General features: G+C 28.5%; 1 protein-coding gene across 1 annotated transcript in view; it reads right to left on the bottom strand.

Moving 5' to 3' along the window:
* LOC111621769 (ras-related protein Rab-32-like) overlaps positions 1 to 8016 on the bottom strand; it is a 27979-nt gene extending 19963 nt beyond the window's left edge. Inside the window, exons 1-2 of the mRNA XM_023364011.1 lie at positions 7363 to 8016; positions 7156 to 7270 (exon numbers count right to left, since the gene is read on the bottom strand). The gene's annotated coding sequence lies outside the window, so the exon portion shown is untranslated. The remainder of the gene's footprint in view (positions 1 to 7155; positions 7271 to 7362) is intronic.
* Between the last annotated feature and the right edge of the window lie 776 nt (positions 8017 to 8792).

Below are 8792 nucleotides of genomic sequence, written 5' to 3'. Positions count from 1 at the left end.
GAAGAACGGCTTCTACTGTACTATTTTACATGCGATTTTTTGTTACGTTTAGTCTTCATTAAGTACTTAAGTGTATTAAATTAATAACATTTCAGACATTGTTATAAATATTTTTATATATTTCGATTTTTTAACCAAATGTTCGAACCTTTTTAAATTTGAATTTGTTATTGCGTATCGGTTCGATTATAGAACAATTATAAGCATTCCAGAAAATTGATCAAATTGAAAATAGTTTGTTTGATTCTCAGCAATTCTCATCATTCTCGGCAGTAGGTGTTATATAACAATTACTATGGTTGTTGAAATACTGAATATAAATGGGGTTTGCTTGCAAAACGTCCGCGGGCGAAGTTGCGGGTAACAGCTAGTTCCTCTATAAAAAAGCTAGCAATTTCAGTTAACTGGGCTTCATAAGAATATAGAAATACTACTTATGATAGCTAGATGGCTATGGAAGCTAAGGTACATACTATACCTGCTTCTACAGGAGAGGGAACTTGGATTTTAAACATCTAAAGAATTTTTTTTCATAATTGTTTGACCTGGTTTTATTGTTCCTTGTTGTTCTTCACTTTTTAAACTCAGTGTTTTTTTAAATTGTTTTTATGAAGGTTGTATGCAACAATACAAGAATTTTAAAAAAATTGCAATAGTATTAGTACAGACAGAGCATAATATTTGCAATGTGTCCATATAAAAAGACAGTTTTCAAACCTGATATTCTTACTTAGCTTGTATATGTTTTATCACAAATTTTTAAAAGATACTATAAATACTAGCATATAAACAATTTTATATATACATAGTGGTCTTTCTAAAAAAATTACTGCCAGTACACACATGTTTATTGAACATATAAGTATAGAACTGTTTTTACTGAGTGACTATTGATACTATATCAATGCTTTTTTTGTGCTGTGTAGCTATTTTTTTAGCTGGAATGCATCAGTATGCCAGTATGACATGCTGATGCATTCCAGCTAAATAAAAATAGCTCTGTGTGTATATATATATATATATTATAAACATCATCAATAGAATATTTATGTAACAATACATATATTGGCTTGTTATATATTGTATTTGCATCAAGTTATTACTTAACTCATTAAATTAAAATTGTTGGCAAGAATTTTCATGTAAAATCAGAAATTTAGAAAACACCATTAGTAGTTTCAACTACTGATGGACTAAACTGTAAACACTGGAGGTTGGTGACAGTTTGTGCCTCACTGAAGGTTGGCCACATGGAGTATTCTGAGTTTTTGTCATGTGTAACACACAGAAAATGGCCAGTATTTAAAATTTCTGGGAGTCACATTCCCTTTGCCAGATTGCATACATATTTATTGCATTGCTTTAAACCAGGGATAAGCAACCTGCAGCCCGTAGTAATATTTTTAGCGGCCCGTGTCACATAAAATATGAATAAATATATCAATTTCCAGCTTAAAGAAGTATGCAGCAAAAATTCAAACATTATTTTCTACAACTTATGTATGTGAATAGTTTTTCCACAATGAATTTAGTAAAAATTAAAACAAGAAACCAGCAAACAGACACATCAAAACTAATTTAAAACTAGCAGTGACTAATATTTAACCAAATATTTCCAATATATTACGTTTACATCAATTCCAGAAGCTAAATTAAGTATACCTATGCTATATATAAATAAATAATTGTGATTTACCAATTCCCCCCTCTTTTCTCTTGTATGAGGCCCGCGTCAGTGTAAAAGTTTTGAAATGAGGCCCTTACATAGATAAAGGTTGCCCTCCCTGCTTTAAACCCTCAATTCAGTCTTATCTAAGTTTGAGTGTCTCACATAACTACTGGGCATGTAAAAAATGATTTTTAAAATGTAACACTATCCTTGCTAGTAATACAATAGTGGAATATGTTTTCTTCTTGTCAGAACAAATTTTAACACCTAGATGATGCAGATGGTCAGATAAAAGAAGTTGAAAAACTTCGTATTCTGAGACATCAGTTAAAAAAAATTTTAAATAATAAAGATGAAATGAAAATAAAATGCTGGAATCAACAATTTGTGACCTGTAAATGCAATTTTCATTTTATTATACAGTATATATATATTTTATTTATTGTTTATGTTTTAATTTATTCCCACAGCGGTTCCCAAAGTGAGGAAGCCACGGCACCCTTGGGTACCACAGCTTCCTCACACGGGTGCCACGAAATGTTATAAAATTTTTATAATGTTAAAATTTAATGTACTTGTTAGAATTTGACATAGGGCGCCTTGAAAAAATCTGCATTTAGCAAAGGTGCCGAGAATCAAAAAATTTGGGAACCACTGACTTAGGGCATAAATTCAACTCAAACTGGGTATATGTAAGTACAGTACCTTGCCAAATTATTAGAGACCATGCAAAAAAATTGATGATTTGTTAGTTTTTGATGTAATAATTAAATAAAAATGCAGTTGTTCATAGGCTTATTTAAAATATTAATGTTTAATTATGTCTTATGAGAAAAAGTAAGTTTTTGCACATAAAAATGTGAATATAATAGAATTTAAAAAATGAAAATTAGTATTTTGAATGACCATCTTTAACAGCAAGTAGTACCTCTATATCACAAGGAATACTCTTAATACATTTTTTTTTTATTTTTGTACTCATAAATGGAGCTATGTTGACATACCTTAATAAGAACCTCTATCACTTCCCTTTTTGTAGTAGAAAGTTAATTTTTTTACATTTACAGGTTGCCATATAAAAGAATTGTTAAAAATGTTTTGGATATAATAGAGAATAGGAATAACATGAAATAAATACTCGTTTCTTAAACATTATTAAGAAAAAAAGAGAAGAAAAATAGTACAAAAAGTATGATTTTAATCAATGAGTCTAATAAATTGGCAAAGTACTGTAAGCACAAAAAAAAATTCCAAAAGAAATGTCACCCTCTTTTAGCATGAACCATTTTGTTTTAACAGTTGCATTTGAAAAAAGGTCTTTTAGCCTGCCAACAACTATTTAACATAGATGGAAACATTTGCTTTTATATTTCTTTTTGTAGTTCCTGCTGGTTATTGGTTTTATAGTGATTATTATACAGGGCATTTAAATTGTGTTATTTTTACTTTATGTATACAAGTTTATTAGGTTATTGTTAAATTCTGGAAATGGATTAATTTACTTTATTGTTTCTAATAGGAAAAATTGATTCAGACTTTGAACAATTCAGAATTTGAATGGCCTCCTAAAACGAACTAAAGATGAAGTAGGAAGCACCACTGTAATAAAGAAGTAGCCAATTATTACTGATGACAATTTAGGGAGCACTAGCTAGGAAAGAAAAAAAAAAAGTATATTCTTTTTTTTTTTACATATCTAAGGCCAATAATACAATTAGCATTAGAAGTAAAATGTTTAGAGCAGGAGCTGACATAAAAATGATTCATACCACTATCAAATCACTATTTGGTTGATCAAAGTTTAAAATTTAGACAAAATAAAATGTTACTACTTATGTTTTGTTCTGAACAATGTTTATTATAAAGAGACTCTGTCTCACATTTTTTATATTTTAGACATAAATAAAATTTTTTAGAGAAGATTAAGGATGAGAGAAAGTGATTTACACTATCTTCTATACTGATGATAATATATTGTTGATCCCATCTCTAATTATAAAGATCTCCAGAGGAAAATCAATAAAATCAGCAAGTACTGTGTTAAGGAAAATTTTGTCATTAATCTCCAATCATTTTTTTTTTATAAATAGTAGAAGGATGGCCAACAGAATAGTCTGTTTTATATAAAAAGGTATATACTTTGGGTTAAGTCAAAATTTAAATATCGGAATTATTTACATCATTCTTGGATTTCCACGATCATTTTAAATCAGACTAAAGGAAAGACATAGGTACTTATAAGAAAATTTCTTTTAATTTTTTTACACAAATGAATTGATGTTGAACAATTCAATTTTATCCAACCCTAGACATCAATTTTTTTTTATTAACACTAATATGCTACAGAATATACTGTTCAAAAATTACTTAAATTGAATTATGACATTCCTAGTCTAACTTACAAGTAATATTTAATAATGATAATTAAATCCAGTTTAACTTAGTACATGGTTAAATCCAACATACATAACTATACCAGAAATATCCAGCACAAAATATACTTACTAAAAATAACAAAAACAAATGTTTGATGATTTTTAAATCATCATCTTCAGGTTAAAAATCTTCAGGTTAAAAACAATCTAACATCAATAAGAAAATTTGAATGTTACTTCAAAAATGCATGGAACAATATTTCATTGGTTGAAAAAAAATGCTGACTTCAATAATGACGATTATTTTTTAATAATTGTCATTATAAAATAACCATTTAATATTCAGTCATTTAATAATTACTTAATAATGAGATATGTAGCATGTTTGATTAGAATTGAGTATGTTAAGCTTAGTACCATGTTTTGTTAAAAAAAATATTTTTTCAAAATGCAAAGAATTAATTTTGAAGGAGGGTTTATTTTCAATAATGGACATGAAACAATGAAAACCAACTTTTTAAAAAACTGATTAAGATGGAATTAATGTTTAACAAATTTGGATTATCTGGATTAGTTTTTTTTTGAATGTTGAAGATGAATGACAAGCTATTAATGAGTAATGTTTAATAATGTGAGATACAAGATATCTAGCTTGTCTAATTATAGTAAACAGAAAATGTTTAAATTATATGCAGCTTACCCCTTTAAGAGTGAACTATTTATTGGCATCACTTTTATTTAAATTAAAATAGTTTATGCAGTTGAACAATAAACATTTACATTGGATTTATATTGATTCAGTTGGAAAATATAACTTATGAGAATTGTAATGTGGTATGGGATATTTAACACATATATTGTGTTTGCAATATATATATATATCTCAAGAGATCAGATAAATATTCTGGAATATTTGAGAAGTTTTAGAAATTTTGATCAGTCAAAGATTTATTAGAACTCAATGGATGCTGACCAGATTGTTTATATAATTATTTTGTAGAAGTTAATGAAGTTAACAGTATGTAATTAACTATTAGCTATGATTAACTCTAGGCTACTTATTTAATAGTTCAATATGATAGTCAAACAAAGCAAAAAAAAAAAAAAAACAAGCAATATTTTCATTTTGTATTAAAGACCTTTTGTAAAGTCAGCTTCATTCTAATCTCTCTTGTACTTGGTCTAAATAGGAAAAATAAATAAAATTTGATTTGATTTGTTGACCTCAGAGTAGATTTACCTTAGTAGTAAATTTACCTTAGATCAATATTTTTAATTGATCTAAGGTAAATTTTGATTATTCTGTTTTTAAAGATCTACATTTTTAGAGAAATTATTAATTTTAGAATATAAATAATGATAATAAAAACAGTATATATCAGTTCTATAAGGCAAATGAATAAATAAACAACTGGACAATATCTGAATATTGTCAAATTGTTATTAATTTAAAGTTATCTTTAATGTAAAATGCTTTGTGTGCATATACTATATGCATCTGCATAAGCAAAGATTTAGTTGTGTCAACATTTTGTATTCAGTTTACTATTATACAAGATCAAATGCATACAGTAGTTGAAAACCCTGTCTTTCAGGCTGAGAATCCACCTTTGGAAGCAGCTGTCAGCCAGAGAAGAAATTTTTTAGCTGTTTTGAGATAACACCTTTAATGCATTGTCTTCACAAATAAATTTATGACCAATACTAAAACTCTCAAGTTTGCTTGTATCATATTTCTTTCTTTAGAAATTGTCTATTCTCCAACATTAACATTTTCTTTAGAGTTCAACATTGCCAGACATGATAACTCTCACATGCATATGAGAATCTCAATAAAAGCTTTCAGTTCCTGATTAAATTATGAATAATTTTTTCCTAAAAATTTCCTGGTACAAAATTTTGTATCAAAACGCAAGAGATATATAAGATCATCTGTTCTTTTGTATGAAAAAGCCAATTTGAAAGTTCTTGTAAATTAAGTCGCATGCCAAAATTACCTTCCTCCAGGCTGTAAAAATTACAGTACTAATTTTTGTAACTTATCAAGTCAGCCTCATCTATAATCTAAGGTAAGCAAGTATGCAGATTATTTTGTTTTCAAGAATATTTATGTTAGAACTTCCTTTCAATTTACAATTTAATAATCTATTAAGGTAATTAACACAGATTATTAAGGGAACTCTAATTAATAAAAACACCTAGCATCCACTGTGACATTCCATTGTGAATTTCAATCCAAGCTGTTTATATGGAGCAAAATATAGGCAAATCTGACCAAGATGAAAAAAAAAGAAGAAGAAAACTGTGAGAGAAATTTTAATTATTTGTTGTCATTCATCCAGAGGGGGCGAGAACTGGAAATTTTCCCCCTCGGGCCCGTAGATAAACTTAAGTGTCCTTAATGGTAACCCCCTATAAGTTAATGTTACTTTTACTAATTAGCAATTTTTTTTTTTGAACAAATGAAATTAACGATAATGAAAAAGGGAGCCGCTCTAATCCGGATCCCTATATTAGCTCTGGATGGTCCCGCATAGGCGAATATTCAATTTCACTTGACAATGCGTTACCCATTATGTCAATCGTTTAAAAAAAAAATAGATATTTTACTTCTTTTTAACTTCTATACGAGTTTTAAGGATAAAACAAATACATATTTCGGTAAAAATTTCCCCGTTTCGAACTGGTTTTCACGATATATACGAAAGCATTTCAAAAATAGATATTTTTTTTTTTGTTGTTGTTTTTACATTTAAAATTACAATTTAAACAACACCCGCAATGAAATAAATTCGAAGTTTGGAAAGCGCTCTTTATAATTTCGAATGAAAATAATTTAAAATATCGATTATCATTGTCATAAGTGAAGGGGCACGCACTCACGCAATCCCTTTCAGCATTTAACCATAATTTCCACCGCTGTCATTCACGATATACGAATAGAATCGATAATTACTAACCATAAGAACTAACGAATTTAAATCGAATAACTTTCAAGCGTGTTTTAGCGTGTTAAAATTTTAAATCACTACAAAAAAAAACTATGTAATGACATTAATAACGTGACATTATACAAGAAAATAATTATTCTCGTAAACGTTATAAACTTACCCTTTCTGCCATAACTTAACGACCGAAGAGTTCATTTTCAACTTTTATCGCATCAATTAAAATCACATGATCGGCGAACGGAACATGGCGCCCTACAAGACGATTGCGTCATTTCCTGTTAACGAGAGAAGCCATGGAAATGTTATCGGGTGCATACGTATCGAATTTCGGTTGAAAATTTCGTTATCGATAATCTATCGAACTTACCAAATATAAAATTCGATTTCTTATAAGGAAAAGGTCGTTCGTTTGTCGACTTTCACGGCAAACCACTGGTCGAGGTCGGATCTAATGCGTTTCCGGAATATTAAGTAAACACGTGGGAAATTATTATCGTCGTTTACAATTGATCGACACAATAAAGACAATAAACTGTTAAAAACTGTTTTAATTACGATTAAAAAATCCTTACAGTGTGTACTTTTTCTTTACGAAATTGATATAAATTTGTCAATCCTTTTAGATCGTTACGTAGAAATAATGGGCCTCATTCCAAGGACGCGAAGAGGGGAGAAGTATACTTTAAATGAATACAAAAGAGACGGGTTATACGCAATCGCATCAAAAATTAAAATAAATCGGAAAGTAATAGTCGATGATGTTTATTATTTAAACGATTTACGTGACAGGTATGGTAAGTACACTTGGTGGGATTCTTTCCTCATCCTTGCGGAGTTCCTTGCTCTCTCTGTAAGGGTATATGCAGTATAAAAAAAGAATATCTTTTTTATCTTGAAAATCGAAAAAAACCAGATTAAGAGCATCTCCGGAAGTCCATTGTTTGCCGATTTGTAGAATGCTTACGATGTTCTGTCCAAATACGCAGTCTTATTTGCAATTTCATGTGTAACATCGTTTTAAAATGAGAGAAAAATTTATATTAATTTATTCTAAATTAAAATGTTTTGCTATTTATACATCATATAATGTTACTAATAATCTTTGTATTAGGTACACTGATTAGGAATGACAAATTGCTTAACGCCAACCATTCAAAATGTAACTTACATTCAATATACAGTATGAGAGATTTATGAGAATTTAATACGTATAAAGTTTTAGGTATTTTAAATACCTCTTCGGTTGGTTTTTTTTGGTACGAAAAATAGGCCAATAAACCTTGTGATTGTCCTCTTAAATATTTACGATAGATATTGCGAAATTGGAACGCATTGGGATGGCTGAAAATGTGTCATGGCTTCCTCTGATTGTTATAAATATTCATTAATTTAATAATAGAATGATTTAAAATCAATTAGTGAATTTGTTATTTTATGTGCAGATAATGTAATAATGAAAGTTACTGTGAAGATGATATATGTTATGTGACTGTTTAGGAACCACATAAAAATCCTGTAATTTCCAGTTCTGTGGCAAACTAAATAAAGAAGATAAGAAAATATAAATTTATTATAAATGAATTTTCATTTGATAAGAACATCAGTCCAAAAGAATAGTATATCTAAACGAGCATTTTATCTACTCTCTTAGATAAATAAAGGAAATAATTTGTAGATTAAAATGGATTATCTTTTGTTTGTTTGACATATCAATGACTGAAGTTTAAAATTTTACTTTTCCTGTTTTTAAGATTAATACATGAGAGTCTTTTCAAATATAGATTTTGACTTTTAACA

The sequence above is a fragment of the Centruroides sculpturatus genome, unplaced genomic scaffold, assembly GCF_000671375.1.
Source record: "Centruroides sculpturatus isolate CEXI.00-Female unplaced genomic scaffold, Cexi_2.0 scaffold153, whole genome shotgun sequence".
Taxonomy (NCBI): Eukaryota; Metazoa; Arthropoda; class Arachnida; order Scorpiones; family Buthidae; genus Centruroides; species Centruroides sculpturatus.
Note: the sequence above shows the minus strand (reverse complement) of the source record. Positions and strands in the feature narration are given on the sequence as shown.